The 18,240-nt window shown below is 37.2% G+C and overlaps 1 protein-coding gene and 1 pseudogene across 5 annotated transcripts in view; one reads left to right on the top strand and one right to left on the bottom strand.

Annotated features, from left to right (window-relative positions):
- PTBP2 (polypyrimidine tract binding protein 2) overlaps window positions 1–18,240 on the top strand; it is a 150,715-nt gene that overhangs the window by 79,350 nt on the left and 53,125 nt on the right. The window lies entirely within an intron of this gene.
- LOC122753218 lies at window positions 5,610–5,992 on the bottom strand (annotated as a pseudogene).

Genomic DNA, 18,240 nt, shown 5'->3' on the forward strand with positions numbered 1-18,240 from the left:
CTCTTTTTGTGGTGGCAAAGAATTGGAAATTGAGGGGATGCCTATCAATTGGGGAATGGCTGAACAAGTTGTGGTATTTAAATGTAATGGAATTCTATTGTGCTGTAAGAAATGATGAGCAGGAGGAGTTCAGAGAAACCTGGAAGGACTTGCATGAACTGATGATGAGTGAGATGAGCAGAACCAGAAGAACATTATACACAGTACCATCAATATCGTGTGCTGATCAACTGTGATAGACTAGATTCTTCTCACCAATCCAATGGTACAAGAGAGTTCCAAAGGACTCATGATGGAAAAGGCTCTCCAAATCCAGGAAAAAAAGGAACTGTGGAATATGAATGCTGATGGGACCATACTATTTCTTTTGTTTTTGGTGCTGTTTTTCTTTTTTTGAGGTTTTTCCTTTTTTACTCTGATTCTTCTCTTATAACATGACTAATGCAGAAATATGTTTAATGTTATTATATATATATATAAAACCTATATCAGATTACCTGCTGTCTAGGGGACAGGAGAGGGAGGGAGAAAAATTTGAAATCTTATGCAAACAAATGTTGAAAACTAAAGTAAATAAATACATACATTTTTTTACTTAAAAAAAGTTTTTATGGGATGCAGCCAAAGTGGTATTTAGGGGAAAGATTTATATCCCTAACTGCTTATATCAACAAAATAGAGAAAAAGCAGATTAATGAATTAGGCACGCAACTAAAAAAGCTAGAAAATGAACAAATTAGAAATCCCCAACAAAACACCAGATTGGAAATCCTGAAAATCAAAGGAGAGATTAATAAAATTGAAAGTAAGAAATCCACTGAATTAATAAATAAAACTAGAAGCTGGTTTTATGAAAAAGCCAATAAAATAGATAAACAATTGGTCAATTTGATCAAAAAAAGGAAAGAAGAAAACCAAATTACTAGTATCAGATATGAAATGGGTGAACTTGGCACCAATGAAGAGGAAATTAAGACAATTCTTAGGAACTATTTTGCCCAATTGTATACCAATAAATTTGACTTTTTAAATGAAATGAATGAATGTCTACAAAAATTTAAATTACTCTGATTAACAGAAGAAGAAATACAATACTTAAATAACCCAATTTTAGAAAAAGAAATTGAACAAGTCACCAATGAACTTCCTAAGAAACTATCCCCAGGACCTGATGGATTCACAAGTGAATTCTACCAAACATTTAAAGAACAATTAATCCCATTACTATAATATATTATTTGAGAAAATAAGTAAAGTAATCCTACAAAATTATTTTTATGAGACAAATATGGTGATGGTACCCAAACCAGGAAGAGCCAAAATAGAGAAAGAACATTATGGACCAATCTCCCTAATGAATATTAATGTAAAAATTTTAAATAAAATACTAGTAAAAAGATGACAGCAATACATCACAAGGATCATACACTATGACCAGGTGGGATATGTACCAGGAATGCAGGGCTGGTTCAATATTAGGAAAACTATCAGCATAATTGACCATATCAATAACAAAACCAACAGATATTATATGATTATCTCAATAGATGCAGACAAGGCCTTTGACAATACAGTACCCATTCCTATTAAGAACACTACTGAGCATAGGAATAAAAGGAGCTTACCTTAAAATGATAAGTAATATTTATCTAACACCATCAGTGAGCATTATGTGTAATGGGGATAAGCTAGAAGCCTCAGTACAATCAGGGGTGAAGCAAGGATGCCCATTATTACCTCTATTATTTAATATTGTACTAGAAATGTTAGCTATAGCAATGAGAAGGAAAAGAAATTAAAGGAATTAGAATAGGTGATGAGGAAACAAAACTCTTTGTAGATGATATGATGTTATACTTAGAAAATCCTAGAAAATCAATTAAAAAACTACTTGAGATTATTAGCAACTTTAGCAAAGTTGCAGGATACAAAATAAACTCACATAAATCATCAGCATTTCTATATATTACCAGTAAGTCCAGCAACAACAGATAGAAAGAGAATTCCATTTAAAAGAACTATGGCCAGGGGGCAGCTAGATGGCGCAGTGGTTAAAGCACCGGCCCTGGATTCAGGAGTACCTGAGTTCAAATCCGGCCTCAGACACTTAACACTTACTAGCTGTGTGACCCTGGGCAAGTGACTTAACGCCCATTGCCCCGCAAAAAAAAAAAAAAAAAAAAAAAAAAAAAAAAAAAAAAAAAGAACTATGGCCAATATAAAATACTTGGAAATCTACCTGCCAAGACAAACTCAGATCTAAACAATTGGAAAAATATTAATTGCTCATGGGTAGTGTGGTAAAAAAAAAAAAAAATGAAAGATTTTTAACAGTTTGGTTAGGATAACTGAAAGACGCCAGTTTTTGAAGGACCACCCTTTCGGGGAGGAGACCAACGGCATGAGCTACGCACGCCAGACTGCCTGCTGAGCACTTGACTTCCGGGGTGCGAGCTTAAAAAGGCAAGGAGAGAACGGAAGTGGGAGCTTTTTCCTGCTCTGCTGGTCTCCTGACTGCGCTGCACAGACAGACGCTGACGGGAGTTTGACTCGGCCCAGCTCGCGGTTAGCAGCAGCACGCGCTTGACACGGTCTCTCTCTCCCCAAAGGTGGCCTTGGGCTTTTGGTGAGTTTTATACGGAATATAGACTAAGCTTAGACTTAAGACGATTTGGTTTTTATTTCAACTTTCCTATCCCTCTAATCAACATCACCTGGTAACTACCACACAATAAAAGCTCTAACTAGAAAACCAGAAGCTTCTTCCATTTACTAGTCTGGGAGATAAATTAAGGGAAAGGTTAAAGAGGGGAGATTTATGATCTAATATCCAATTTTAAATCTCACAGTAGGCCGAGCAAATGTAATAAAAATGACAGTTCTACCTAAGTTAATTTATTTACTTAGTGCTATACCAATTAGACTATTTATTTAAAGTTTTGAGTTCCAAATTCTATCCTCTCATTCCCTCCCTCTCTACCTTCCTCCCTCCCTGAGGTGGTAAGCAATCAGATATAGGTTATACATATGCAATTATGTAAAACATTTCCATATAAGTCATTTTATATAAAAAGACTCAAGGAAAAAAAACGCAAAATAGCATGCTTCAGTCTGTGTTCAATCAATATCAGTACTTTCTCTGGAGGTAGATAGTATGCTTTATCATTAGTCCTTTGGGATTGTCTTGGATCATTGTATTGCTGAAAGTAGTTAAGTCATTTATAGTTGCTCATAGAACAATAATGCTGTCACTATGCACAATGTTCTGTTTCTGCTTACTTCATTATACATCAATTCATATAAGTCTTTCTGGTTTTTCTCAAATCATTGTCATTTCTTATAGTACAATAATATTCCATTATAATCATATACTACAGCTTTGTTTTTTTTTTTTTTGTTTTGATTTGTTTTACACCACAGATTGTGTAGTCATTCCCCATTTGACGGACATTCCTTCAATTTCCAATTCTTAGCAACCAAAAAGAGTTGCTATAAATATTTTTTTGTACAATTTTTTTCCTTTTCTTTTTCACAGCTACTATTGTTAACTGTTTCCCTCCATCCTATTCCCCTCCCCATGATATTTACTCTATTATCTACTTTCACCCTTTCCCTCTTCAAAGGGGATTTGCTTCTGATTTCCCCCTCCCCAAATCTGCCTTCCTTTCACCTCTCCCTCCTTATCCCATTCCTCTCCTACTTTCCTGCAGGGTTAGATAGGTACTCCTCCAGATTGAGTGTGTATGTTATTCCCTCCTTGAGCCAACTCTGATGAGATTAATGTTTTTGAGCCAATTCTGATGAGTGTAAGGTTCATTCACTGCCCAGCTCCTCCCCCATCTCTTCCCCCACTCCATAAGCCCTTTCCTGTTTCTTACCTCTCCCCTTTCCCCTCCCTCCGTGCAGTCCTCTCAGCCCTCATACTGAGAAATTTCTCAGGAGTTAGAAGTATCATCTTCCCTTGTAGGAATATAAGCAGTTTGACCTTTTAACATCACTCTTAATTTCTTTTTCCTATTTACCTTTTTATATTTCTCTAGGGTCTTGTATTTGAATGTCAAATTTTCATTCAGTTCAGGTCTTTTCATCATAAATATCTGAAAGTCCTCCTTTTCATTGAAGTCCCATTTTTTACCCTGAAAGTTTATAATAAGTTTTGCTAGGTAGGTGATTCTTGGTTGTAATCCCAATTCCTTTGCCCTCTGGGATATCATATTCCATGCCCACTGATCCTTTAATGTAGAAGTTGCTAGATCTTGTGCTGCTCTGACTGTGGCTCCACAATACTTGAATTGTTTCTTTCTGGATGCTTACAATATTTTCTCCTTCACCTGGGAGCTCTGGAATTTGGCTGTAATATTCGTGGGAGTTTTCATTTCATTTTGGGATTTTTTTCAGGAGGTGATTGATAAATTCTTTCAATTTCTATTTTACCTTCTGCTTCTAGCACATCAGGGCAATTTTCTCTGACAATTTCCTGGAAGATGATGTCTAAGCTCTTTGCTTGATCATGGTTTTCAGGTAGTTCAATAATTTTCAAATGATCTCTCCTGGATCTATTTTCCAGGTCAGCTGTTTTTCCAAGGAGATATTTCACATTGCCCTCTATTTTTTTATTCATTTGGATTTGCTTTATTGTGTCTTGGTTTCTTATAAAGTCATTTGTTTCTATTTGCTCAATCCTAATTTTTAAGCAATGATTTCCTTCAGAGAGCTTTTGTACTTCCTTTTCCATTTTTCTAATTTGACTTTTCAAGCTATTGACTTTTTTTCAATGATCCTCCTGCATCACTCATTTCTTTTTCCAGTTTTTCCTCTACCTCTCTTACTTTTCCCTCTACCTCTCTTATCTTCAAAGTCCTTTTTGAATGCTTCTATGGCCTGAGAACAATTCATATTTTTCTTGGAAGCTTTGGATGTAGGAGCCCTGACATTGCTATCCTGTTCTATGGGTGTACCTTGATCTTCCTTATCACTAAAGAAACTTTCTATGGTCCTCATCTTTCTCTGTCTGCTCATCTTGACAGCCTTTTACTTGACTTTTAACTCTTTCTTAAAGTGGGACACTACTTCTAGGATGTACTGTCCCAAACTTCAGGGGGATCTAAGGTGGTATTTAAGGAGGGGCAGGTTCTTCACTTGCCTGGCTTGTTCTCTGGTCTGTAGATAACCTCCGGCCAACTTTCTAATTAATCAGATGGCAAAACTTTGTGTGGTGTGGTTTTCAGCTCTGACGAGCCTGTGCCCTTCCCCCACCTGGGCCCACTCCACTCAAGCCTACTTCCTGGTTCCCAGCAGGGGTGAAACACCCAAGTTCCTCCTCAGCACCAGCAGCGACCCCTGTAATCTCCCCCCTTCCAAGGACTTAGCCCTCTCACCAGACTGAGCTTAGTTCCGGATGGTGCTGGCGCTGCAGCTGAGTCAGAGGCTCCGGGGATCTCTTTCCTTGTTGAGGCCTACCTGGGACTGGATTTGTGTCAGCATGACTGTGGGGTTGGGCTCCATTCTTGCCCTGGCACAGCAGCCCCCTCCTGCCTGACCTTCTAAGCCATCTTTGAGGTTTTTTTGTGTTCATTGGAGCATTTTGTTTGTATGTATGTTTTACACCCTTAGAAAGAGAATCCCAGGATTTTTCCCCCTGTGTGTTTTTGTCTTGCTTCCTCATGGTCCATCATGCCAGCTGAGGTTGTAAGCACAATGAACCCAAACTGACGGGATGGTAGCAGATCATTCTGCCACTTTTCCAGATCTTCCAATTGAACATCAAATCTGGGGCTGATACACCACACTTGTTTAATCTGCCTGTGAGGTTCACAACAATTTTTCCTGCTCTGTGATCATTGATGATCTCAAATTCACCAATGTAACCGGGCTTCATCATCACAGTTAAGAACCTGACAATTACTTTTGAGCACGGCCTAATGAGAACCTGGCGTTTTCCTTGTTTTTTAGCATTGTTGATGCTTTTGAGAGCATCTGCAAGGACATTCATGCGCACCGTGGTGGTGGCAATGTAAGATGGCAGAAAGAGCTAAGCCATCTTTGGATGGAAAATAATCTCAGCCCATTCTTTTGTGGGTTCTGCTGCTCCAGTAATTGTCCTATGGCATTATTTGGAGGTTTTTTGGAGCAATCGTCCCAATCAAATTATCTAAAAGATATTTTATAGATCTAGAAAAAATAATAACAGTTCATCTGGAAAAACAAAAGCTCAAGGATATCAAAGGAATCTGTGGGGAGAAAAAATACGAGCAGTACCAGATCTCAAACTGTATTATAAAGCAGTAATTATCAAAACAATCTGGTACTGGCTAAGAAATGGAGAGGTGGATGGGTGGAACAGAAAAAGTTGGGGTTATCTTTTGTTAGTCTGGAACCTCTTCTTGCCCTGGTACACAGCTTCAGTCCTATTTTAGTTTTTGTTTACAGAAATGCTCCACCCAATACACTCCTGGCCAGATTCTATCCCTAGGCACATCTCTTTCTCTAAATGTTGAACTTGACTGGAGTTATGAATGTGATTTTTTTTTTCTTAGATTTCCTGATCGGTCCTTGATCTAGTCATTTTCTAGATCTTTGTAGTATTTGGATTGTATTGGGGGAGCTCAGATTTGTTACTTCCTTTGCCACTTTGCAACTCTAATGTTTAGCTCAATTCCTGGAAAATATTTTTATTGGTGGTAAAAGAGTAGAGCTTCCTAGAGAAAACTTCACATACATATCATATATGCCCATATATACACACATATATGTTTATACACACACACACACACACACATATATGTAGCACTTGGTCATCTAAGGCATAAGAATTAACTATGACTTAGTGGATTAAGTAATGATACACTAGCTGAGTTATCCTGTTCAGGTCACTCTCAGCTTCATCTTTCTTATCTGTAAAAAAAGGGATAATAGTGCCTACCTCATGGAGTTATTGTTAGAATCAAATGGGATAGTATATGTAAAGTAATTTGCAGATAATAAGATGCTCTGTAAACATTAATAATGATAATACCATCTGCATAATGAAGATCATTAAATGTATAGTAACAATAACAATAATAGTAACAACACAGCTAGCCTTTATAAAGTGTTTTCAGGTTTGTAAAGCACTTTCACATGATATCTCATTTGATTATCAAAACCATTCTGGATGATAGGTGCCTGCGTTACAGATGGGGAAACTGAGGCAGACAAGTTAAATGACTTGCCCAGGATCACATAACTATTGAGTGTGTTTGAAGTCAGATTTGAACTCAGGTCTTCCTGATTTTAGTTTCTTCACTTTATTCACTTCACCATCTAGATGCCTAAATAGCTATGGTACCTAGATATTACCTTTGGATGTCACCAAGTTAGAGATTATATGGAGAGAAGGGGGTTTTGGGTCAGAGTCTTCAAGGACATCCATAGTTAAAAGTTAATTTTGATGATCCAGGAAAGAAGACTCAGAAGGATTAGTCAGACTGGTAGAATTAGGAAGAAGTAGTGTCATGAAAACCAAGGGAAGAGCAAATATCCAAAAGGAAAGGATAGTCAGCAGTGTCATATGTTGAGGAGTCAAGAATAAATGAATAAATACATGAAAAAAATTATTTTATTTTATTTTGTTTTGTTTTGTTTTTTGGCTGGGCAATGAGTGTTAAGTGACTTTTCCAGGGTCACACAGCTAGTAAGTGTAAGTGTCTGAGGCCAGCTTTGAACTCAGGTCCTCCTGAATCCAGGGCTGGTGCTTTATCCACTGGGCCATCTAGCTGCCCTCAAAAAAAAATATTTATTAAGCACTTTCTTTGTGTGATAATTTGGGCCTTGTGTTAATAAGTATCAAGGTTACACATATAAATATAAAAGCCAGGCTATCTCTTGCTTTAAAGAGGTAATACCCTAAGAGCAGATCCATATATAAGAGAATAGTGGTTTAGGAAGTCACAGAAGTGGCTGAATGGAGTCATAGGGCAATCTGACTTCTTTCCTGGAAGGATAATGTGGATTCAATTAAAGTTCTTGGATCTAGAAGTGGAAAGAGTGGTTATGGGGAGAATTCACACTTAATGTGTAGCAGGATGGTGACCAGAGTAAGAAAGGTGAGGATTGAGAAAAGATCATCAGATTTGGCAGTTAACAGATCATTGATGACTTTACAGAGAGCTGTTCAAATATGGTTAGAAGCCAGGTTTGGTTTGGTTGAGAAAAGGAGGAGATATAGAAGGTCATTATTAGTTCCTCTGGGTCATGAATTAATTAAGGACAGTTAGTTGTTCTCTTAAGTTTTTTATTTTGTATTGAGTGTCAATTCTCCATTAGCCATTTTATTCTGTTCTTCTCAGTCTAGTTATTCTTGACGTAGAAAATGAAGTAAAATAATGATTGAACAATTTTGCCTCCCGTTGATGGTTATTGTCTGACTTATCAGAGTAAGTTATCCTTATATAAGCAGTTATCCTCTCCCCTTCTGGATCTTCCTCTTTCCCCCAATAGAGCTTAAAAACCTCCAAAACCTTTTTTGTTGTTTTTTTGTTGTCCTTTTCTTGCCTTACAAGTCTCAACTCCTTGAATTGAATTTTGTTTTCTTTTGTTTTTAAGAGGATGGAGGAGAATGGGGCTTGTTTGTAGGCAGCATAGAAGAAACCAGTATATGGGGAAATGTTGAATATTAAAGAGGTAAGATTAGAGAGCTCTGCCACAGACTGCTTGTATAAAATTTAATAAATCATCTAACCTCTCTGGGGCTCAGTTTCCTCATGTGTAAAATAAGGGATTTGGACAGGTTGGCCTCTAAGTTACCTTCAGCTCTAAAGTTTTGATTTTTAGGTACTATCATCCTTTAGCTCATCTTTCTTTTATGCTTAAGATCCTTCTGAATTCCTCACCTGATTTTTTATTTACACATTCTCTCCCCCATCATTTTCATTCATCAGTCACTATAAGCCCTTGCTTAGTGTTTACACTGTCAAAATAAAGGGATATTGGGGGAATTTTGGAGGAATAAATAAGGGATAGAGGGAGGAAAGACAAATACTCAATAGATTTTTGTAAATTAAAATGATGAAAAAAAAAAAGGAATGGAGATTAAGAAAAAAGGAAACCAGGATAGCTATGGCTTCCTGAATTCTTCTTTTATATTACCTACCACCTTAATTCAGATCTTCATCAGCTCTTGTCTAAATTATTAAATTGGCTTCTTCCTGCTTTAAGTCTTTCCCTACTCTAGTCTGTCTTCCATTCTGCTGCCGAAGTGATTTTCTTTAAACCCAGATCTAACTGTCCTAATCAGCAAACTCTAGTATCTTCTTTTGACTCTAGAATCAAATATTAATTCTGTTGAGCTTTTAAAGTCCTTCATAACTCTGACACAACCTATCTTTCTAGTTTCATTTTACTTTATTCCCTTAACACTTTGCATTTCATATAAACTTCCTCCCTTTCTGTTTTTCATACACTACACTTGAGTTTTCATGCCCATGCCTTTGCACTGGCTATTATTACCCATGCTTTGGAATACATTCCTTCATAACCTCTACCTCTTAGTACCATTTTATTCTTTCAAGATCCAGTGTAAAGCACCACTTTCTACATCATGACTTTTCTGATCTCCTCAACTTTCAGTCCCCTCAATAACAAATTTGTTCTTGTTGAGCCTTTGTAGTGGTATCAGAATCTTCATGATCCCATTTGGGGTTTTCTTGACAAAGATGCCAGAGTAATTTGCCTTCCTTTTCCAGTTCATTTTATAGATGAGGAAACTGAGGCAAACAGGATTTAAATGACTTGCCTAGGGTCACACAGCTGGTGTCTGAAGCCAGAACTCAGATCTTTCTGACTCCAGGCCTGGTGCTCTATTCATTTTACCATCTAGCTACCCAAACTATAATTGTAATTAAAAACTACAGTCCCAAAATACATTGTAATAAAAAATGTTTTTTCCCTCATTGGTGAAATGGGGATAACAATAGCACCTACCTTCCAGGGTTGTTGTGAAACTCAAATGAGATATGCAAAATATGTAAAGATATATAAAATGTGTTACAAACTTTAAAGCACTATATGAATGCTAGCTATTCTCATTATTGTTATTTTTAATCCTATTTATGTTGTTTAATCTTATATATGACATATTGTCTCCCCCACTGAAAGGTAAGAGTTTTAAGAGTAGAGATTATTTAATTTATTGTATTTATATCACTAGAACCTAGCATAATAAGCAAAACATAGTAGGCTCTTTTTTCTGATTTTGGGGCAGCTAGATGGTGCAGTGGATAAAGCACCAGCCCTGGAGTCAGGAGGACCTGAGTTCAGATCCAGCCTCAGACATTTGACACTAGCTGTGTGACCCTGGGCAAGTCACTTAACCCTCATTGCTCCACAAAAAGAAAAGAAGCTATTCTGTAGTAGTCAGAATGCTGACAAAATAGCTGTTGTTTTTGTTGCAATTCTTTCATGTTACATCAAAAACAACTGAATATAAATGTGAACTATATACCCATATGATGAATTTGTGTTGAGTACCAACAAGAATTTTTCCATGACACTTTGTAATTCCTATACTATAGCAGTAAAGGTTATTGGCTATTGAAAATTCCACCAAAGGACAGGACTTGGGGGCAGCTAGGTGGCGTAGTGGATAAATCACTGGCCTTGGATTCAGGAGGACCTGAGTTCAAATCCAGCCTCAGACACTTGACACTTAACTAGCTCTGTCACCCTGGGCAAATCACTTAATTCTCATTGCCCTGCAAAAACAAAAACAAAACAGCAACAAAGGACAGGGCTTGTAAAGACATGTTATGTAGTATGTTAACTATTTTTTAAAAGGCTCTGTATAGTTTATAAACAAATATTACACAGCCCTACATTTCACTGCTTTTTTTCTTTAAAAGGAGTGAGTTGTTCTGAGGTACCACCTCACTGCTATCAGATTGACTAACATGACAGAAAAGAAAAATGATAAATGCTGGAGGGGTTATAGAAAAATAGGTATATTAATGCAGTACTGGTAGAGTTGTGAGCTGGCCCACTCATTCTGGAGAATAATTTGGAACTGTCCTGGAAGACTATAAAACTGTGGCCTCTGGATTGTGAAATAAGTGTCCAGTTAACTGAATATTTTGTAATTGCAACAAAAGATGCAACTACTTTGTTGGCATTCTGAATGCTTCTAGAGTAGTTTTTGTTTCCAATCAGAAAATTAAATAAAAAAAAAAAGATCTAGCAGTACTACAAGAACGGACAAACAATAACCTCTACTAGCTCCTAGCTCTGTATCCCAAGGAGATCAAAGGAAACTAAAACAAAATGAAGTGAGCAGAACCAGGAGATTATTTTATATAGTAGCAACAATTTTGTAAAGAAGATCAACTGTGAAAGACTTAGCTACTCTGATCAGTAGAAGGATCCAAGACACTTCTGGGGGCAGGTAGGTGGCTTAATGAATAGAAGGAGTCAGGAGGACCTATATTCAAATTCAGCCTCAGATACTTACTAGCTCTATGACCCTGGGCAAGTCACTTAACCCCATTGCCTCAAAAGAAAACAAAAAACCCAAACAGTTCAGAAGGACCCATGCTGAAAATTGCAATCCACTTCCACAGAGAGAGAACTGTTGAACTTTTGAATGCAAATTGAAGTATAAATGTTTTTCACTTTATTTTTCTTGCCTTTCTTTGGCATCTGATTTCACATGTATAAATTGGTATAATCTTGTCTTCTCAATGAGTGGAGGAGGAAGTAAAGAGAGGGAGAATTTGGAAGTCAAAATTTTTTCTGTAATTTTAAACAAATAGTTTTTTTTTTTAAACAAAGGAGTAAGCTGTCTATGGATTAGGGATGAGTTTCTTGAGAACAAAAAAATTACTCTAAGACCAGCTTGTTAGTTCTTCTTGTCATTGTCTTCCTTCTTTTTTCTTATTCTCTGCTTTGACAGCCCCATTTTTTACCCACATCAGGCTTCTTTTGGCCCAGCATCTTTTTTTCATAGTTTCCCTTCAGTTTAGCTGCTTTTACCCCCATAAGGTTGCCGTATTTTTCCCAGTTATTTTCTCACATCTTTAATAGTGTTAAGGGCTAAAATTCTAGCTATTCTGTCTAAAATATCTGAGTGGTCACCAATAAATTATAAGCTTTAGCAAGAGTTAGGCTTTTAAGCATTTATTAAGGAGAATAAGATTTGGTAAAGAGAGAGAGAAAGGCCTACATTCATCTATCTATTAAAGGGAGAACGCATTTCTAGCTTCCCTTCACCACCAGAGTCCCCAGGAAAAAAAGCGTCAGAGCACCAGGCTCCCCCTTCTTCCTCCTACAAGCAAACGTCACTTCCTGACGCCAAAGAAAAGACGCCTGGTCTTGCCCTCAAAGACCTTCACCTCATGGGCAGAGCTCTTCTACAGTAAGTCTCCAGAAGGTGGCGTCATTCCAGTCGTTACAATAGGAAGGCCAGGATGCTCCTCTTTGACTTTTGCTTGATATCAAGATATATTAAGAAGCTGAAGTGAGACCTCTTCAGTGCATTGAGATCCTTGAAATTTGTTTTTCTTTTTCTTTTAGGTATAATGTAGGTTTTTTTGTTAGTCCTTCACAGCCTGCCTTACTTGGGTTTTGTCATCAGATTTACTTTACTCTTTACCAAGCATCATAAAATAAAGTTCTGAGAACTTCACTAAAGCATCTGGGTGCTGCTTTATGCTTCTCTTGACAGGTTTGAATAAAGGCATATGAAGATATTTTACATTAGTTTTTTTAAGATCTCTTTTGCCCATTTTTTATTACTTTCCCTCAGTGCCACACAAAGTCAGTGCCCATTCAGTAAGAGTACTGCAGTGGCTGTGAGAGCAAGAGCTAGATATGGTTATCTCACTCTCTCCCTTCTGTAACTCTAACCATGATGTAGTAGGCTTAATAAATGTTTGTTGATTGATTATTTGGAATCTTGACAACTGAAAGATTTGTCAGTACATCATCTGGTACTTATTAAGCACCTCTTATATGCTAGGGACTGTGCTAGGGACTGGGGTTAAGAGGACACAAGTGAAGCAGTTCTTGTTCTCAAATTTAGAACATTTAAAAATTTATTTTATTTTTAATTTATAGGATAAAACAAGCATTTCTATAACATAGTATAATTTAGAAAGTGATTGCACATGAAACTGTAAATCTATTATGTACAGCTTGCTACCATGTAGGGATTTTTTTTCTTTTTTTCCTCTTCCTTGTCCTCCCCGCCACTTCCCTTCCCTGAGTACCATTAGACATACCTATGTCTATATATATTAAATCATTCCATACATACTTCTGTTCATCTGTTCTTTCTCTGGATGCAGATGAGTCTATAAGTCCTTTGTTTTTAATTTGAGTATTTATAATAATCAAAATGACTTGTTCTCTCAAAGTTGTTTTTAGAACAATATTGCTGTTACTATGTACAACATTCCCCTGTTTCTGTTCACTTTGCTCTTCATTAATTCATGAAAGTCTTTTCATATTTTTCTAAGGTCGTCAAACTCATCATTTCTCATAGCACAGTAATATTTTATCACAGTCATATACCACAACTTGTTCAGCTATTTCCCTATTGAACGACATCCCTGAAATTTACAGTTCTTTACCACCACAAAGAGAGCTGCTGTAAACATTTTAGAACATAGAGGTTCTTTTCCTTTTTTCCTAATCATCTTTGGAAACAGACCTACTAGTGGTTTTGCTGGGTCAAAGGGTATAGGCAGTTCAGTAACTTTTTGGGCATAATTCCAGATCGTTCTCAAAAATGGTTGGATCAAGTCACAGTTCTACTTACAATGAATTATTATCCCAAGTTTTCCACATCCCCTTCAGTCATTTTAGCCAGTCTGATAGGTGTAAAATAGTTGTATTTTCTCCAATCAGTAATGATTTAGAGCATTTTTTTCATATGACTGTTTTGATTTCTTCATTGTAAAACTGCCTGTTCATATCCTTTGACCATTTATCAATTTTTCAAAGATCAAAATTCTAACAAGGAAAGAAAACATGAACCCATTTAACTATATATAGAATACACGCAAATCACATACAAAATGCCATGAGTGGGGAGCATCGGAATGGGACCAGAAAAGGCTTCATGCAGAAGGTGATAGTTGAGCTGAGTCTTGAAGGTAACTACATACATGTCTCAGATAGAGGGAAAATATTTCAGGAATCGGGGACAGCTAGTTCAGAGTCAGAAATGGAAAATGTGAGTGGGGTTTTTTGTTTGTGTTTTTGTGAGAAACATAAAGAAATCCCATTTGGCTAGACTATATGATGTGGAATAGTGTGTAATAAGGCTAGGTCTTAAAGTGCTTTAAGTGTAAAATAGAATTTCATCCCAGACATAATAGGTAGTCACTAGAGTTTATTGTCAGATTTAGACTAGGAAATCACTTTAGCAGATATATGGAAGATGGATTGTAGTGGGGAAAAGTTTGAAGCAAAGTGACTAATTAGGAGATTATTGTAATAGTTCAAAAGAGAGGTGATAAGGATCTGAACTAGGGTAGAGACCAGATCAGTTGTTCAGGTATTCTCTGCCACCACCTAATGTCCATAGCTTTCCTGTACCCAGTTACCCACACTCACGCCTTTCTAGCTTTGCAGTGCTGTCTTGATGTCCTGTGATGACTCCACCCCCAGGCTGAATCTCCATGGTTGATAACTTACTGAAAATTGACAGTGATAACCTACTTGGACTCATTTGTAACTGACTAAAATACTTCCTTTCCCAGCCTAGTTATTCTGAACCCTCAGCTGTCAGTATCCAAACCCTGTTCTCCAATCTTCACTGCCCATTCCCTTACTTCTGTCCCCCTCAACCCAACTCCAGCATCCCACTGTAAAGTTACCCTTCTGTTCCACTGTGTCTAGAATACCTTCTCCTCAGGTAACAAACTTGCTTTCACTTTAAACCTGTTTTTTTTTTTTTTTAAATCTTCTTGCATTCATTGAAACTTAGCTCTCTCTGATGAACCAACTTTTGTGTCTGCTCTTTCCTACACTGGCTGCATCTTCACTCATCCCCCATGATTTATAGGTCTTAAAAGGAATTTGAATACTCCTCATTCCTCATTGCAACTTCTAGACTCTTCCTCTACCACTGTCACTCAGTTAACCTCTCTTCCTTTGAGGTTCATATAATCTGTTTAATCACCCAACAAAGATTCTGGTGGCTGTTGTTTACCCACCCTCAAGACACTTTCCTTCCTTAGTTCAGTACCCAATTCACAGTCTCTTTCCTCCCCAACTCTTGACCTAATTACTAGGGACTTGAACATACATATTAATACTCTCTCAAATATCTTTAGCTCATAGTTCCTCGACTTACACAATTCCTATGATAGACATGGTCATACCCTTATGAACTATGAAATTCCTTTATCTGATAACAATCTATTGTCATTTTATTTCTCCTTTGACCTGAAACCCCCAAACTTATTCTTCAATCTCTAAACCTTAGTTCTTTCCCAGGCCAGCACCTCTGCACTGGCTACACTCTTCTCCCTTCCCCGTCTTGACCCCTTGGTGAACCAGTTCTACCATATTATATTTTTGCCTCTTAGTTCTTTGCCCCCTTATCACATTACTAATCCTGCCTTGTACTACTCACACCATCTACTGCCTTTGATCCTACTCATATGCTGCTGAATGAAGCTGGAAAAAGTCATGAAACTGGTACAGATTGGATTTACTACAAATTTATCTAATAATGATACTATTATTACTTTCAACTGAGCTCTCTGTAGTAAGGTAATTCGTTTATATCTCTCTAGTTGGCTTACTATCCCATTCACCTTGAGAGCTCTTCCAGACTTTTCCATCCCACCTCTGACCTTCCAAGGCTTCTCTTCCCCTACCCTCTCAGTGAGAATTTTCCTTCAATACTTCATTGACGAAATTGAAGCTTGTTTCCATGAACTCTTTCTTCTCCCTTCCTCATCTCACATCAGTAAGATGCCTTTTGCCATTCTTTCCTCCTTCCTGTATTTCTCTTGGGGTGGTGGCATTTTCCTTTGCCAAGGTAAATTCCTCTACATGCATAAATGATCTCATTCCATCCCATCTTCTTTAGGAGATTGCTCCTTTTATCATCCTCTTTCCTTCATTTATATTCATTTTCTCCCTCTCTACTGACTACTTCTCTAGTATCTAGATATATACTCATGTTTCTCTCATCCTCATATAACTCTCACCTAACCCATTCATCCATCCCTGCTAGCTATATTTAGCGTAACTAGAATTGAACACATTACCTTTCCACCCCATGTCTACCCCTCTTTCCCCCATGTTTACCCTGTTTTCTTAACTTCCTTTTTATTATTGGGAGTATCAGCATTTCCCCAGTAACCCAGACTTGCAACCTAGGTATTATCTTTTATTTTTCACTTTCATCCCCAATCCAATTATTTGCCAAGTCTTTTCTTTTTAACATCTTGTCTTGTATGTTCCCTGCTCTCCTCTAACACTGCTGCCATCATGGTCAAGACCCTCATCACCTCATTCCTTTTTGTTGCAATAGCCTACTAGTTGGTCTTTCTGCTTCATTGTCTCCTCACTTGCAGTCTGCCACCCAAATGTACCACTGATCTTCCTAAAGTCCAAATCTGACCATGTCAACTCCACCCCTAACTCCTACTCAGTAAACTCCACTGGCTCCCTATCACCTTTAGGATCAAATGTAAAATTCTGTCTTTTAAAGCCCTCCATAATGTTGCCTTTTCCTCTTTTTCTGTACTTCCTGTTCTTTCTTGTAAGTTTGGAAACTGATTGGTTATACAGAGTGAGTGAGAAATAAATGAAAAGAGCATAGGATCTTATATTTAGAGCCAGAAGGGGCCTTAAAAGTTACCTAATTCAATTCCTTTACCGGATGAGGCCTAGAAAGTGAGGCTATATGGTGGAACTAGCATTTAAATCCAGGTCCTTGATTCTATATTCAACATCCTTCCCACATCACATGTTGCCTCTCTAGGGTTTTGTGGGTATGTATGTTTTGGAACTTAATTCTTACTTGAGAGAGTCTAGTGATAATTCCAGCAGCAGTTGATTTTTATAAAATCAATTTCCTGGGATTTTTTCAAGGTAAATACAGATTCATCTCAAACTTCTACCAAAGTATTACATGAATAAGTACTATTCATAATAATGAGAGGCATTGTGTAGATCTAGAAAGAAAAATTTAGATTTTAACAAAAAGAACAATTCCTTAAATATTTTACACATGCCTCTAAATAGTGCATGTTAAGAGTTGGTGACACATGCTTCATCAGTCCTGTCACTACCACTAACTATGAATGTACCACAAGGCTTTGTTCTGGAGTCTTTTCTCTTTTTTCTCTACTCTTTCTTATTTGGTCACCTCATATTTAGGAGGTTGAGAAATCCATTTACGATTCTTTTTAAAAGGTTATTATGAAATCAGTAGGTTACATTGAATTAAACCTGTAGCCAAGCCCTGGCTATTCAGCTATTCTCTTAGTTTATGAGTTATAGACCAATTTCCACACTTCAGTAAGCACACATTATTTAAGCACCTGCAATATACATGTTACAAGGACACTAAAGACTGAGAATCTTGAGTGCAGAAGCTGTCTTTTTACCTGTGTTTGTATCTCAAGCACTTAGCACAGTGCCTGGCAGAAAGTTTGGAGTTAATATAGAGACAGATTAGATCAAATAATTCCTGCCTTTATGAGCCTCACAGTCTATTGAGGGCATTAAGATACAAAGACATATAGCTAAGATACACTATTCCCCAGACAGGTACGAAACAACTGTGTACATTTGAACATAAGCATTACTGACTAGAAGGCATTAATTAGGGAAGGATTCATGAAGGTTAGAGATGTTATAGAGGTAGAAATGTAAAATTTGGCAATCTTATATTTGACTTTTAAAGCTCCTTATGGTCACTGTAACCTCTCATCCATTACTAACCTTTCTATATACTTTACAATCCAGTGACACTGCCCTTTTTATTACACGTTAATCTCCAGATTCTGTATTTTCACGGACTATATTCCATACCTGAAATTCTTTCCTTCTTCATCTCTACCTGTCTTCCTTGCCGTTTGAACTGAAATCCCACTTTTTGCAAGAACCCTTTCTCCAGGTCTCTGAATACTGTGTTTACCTTCAGTTTATGTTGCAAGTATCTTGATTACATATAGTTAGTTGTTTGCATGTTGTCTTCCCCATTAGATTGTAAGCTTCTTGAAGGCATGGAATGTTTTTTCATTG

This window comes from Dromiciops gliroides, chromosome 4 (genome assembly GCF_019393635.1).
Source record: "Dromiciops gliroides isolate mDroGli1 chromosome 4, mDroGli1.pri, whole genome shotgun sequence".
NCBI lineage: Eukaryota > Metazoa > Chordata > Mammalia > Microbiotheria > Microbiotheriidae > Dromiciops > Dromiciops gliroides.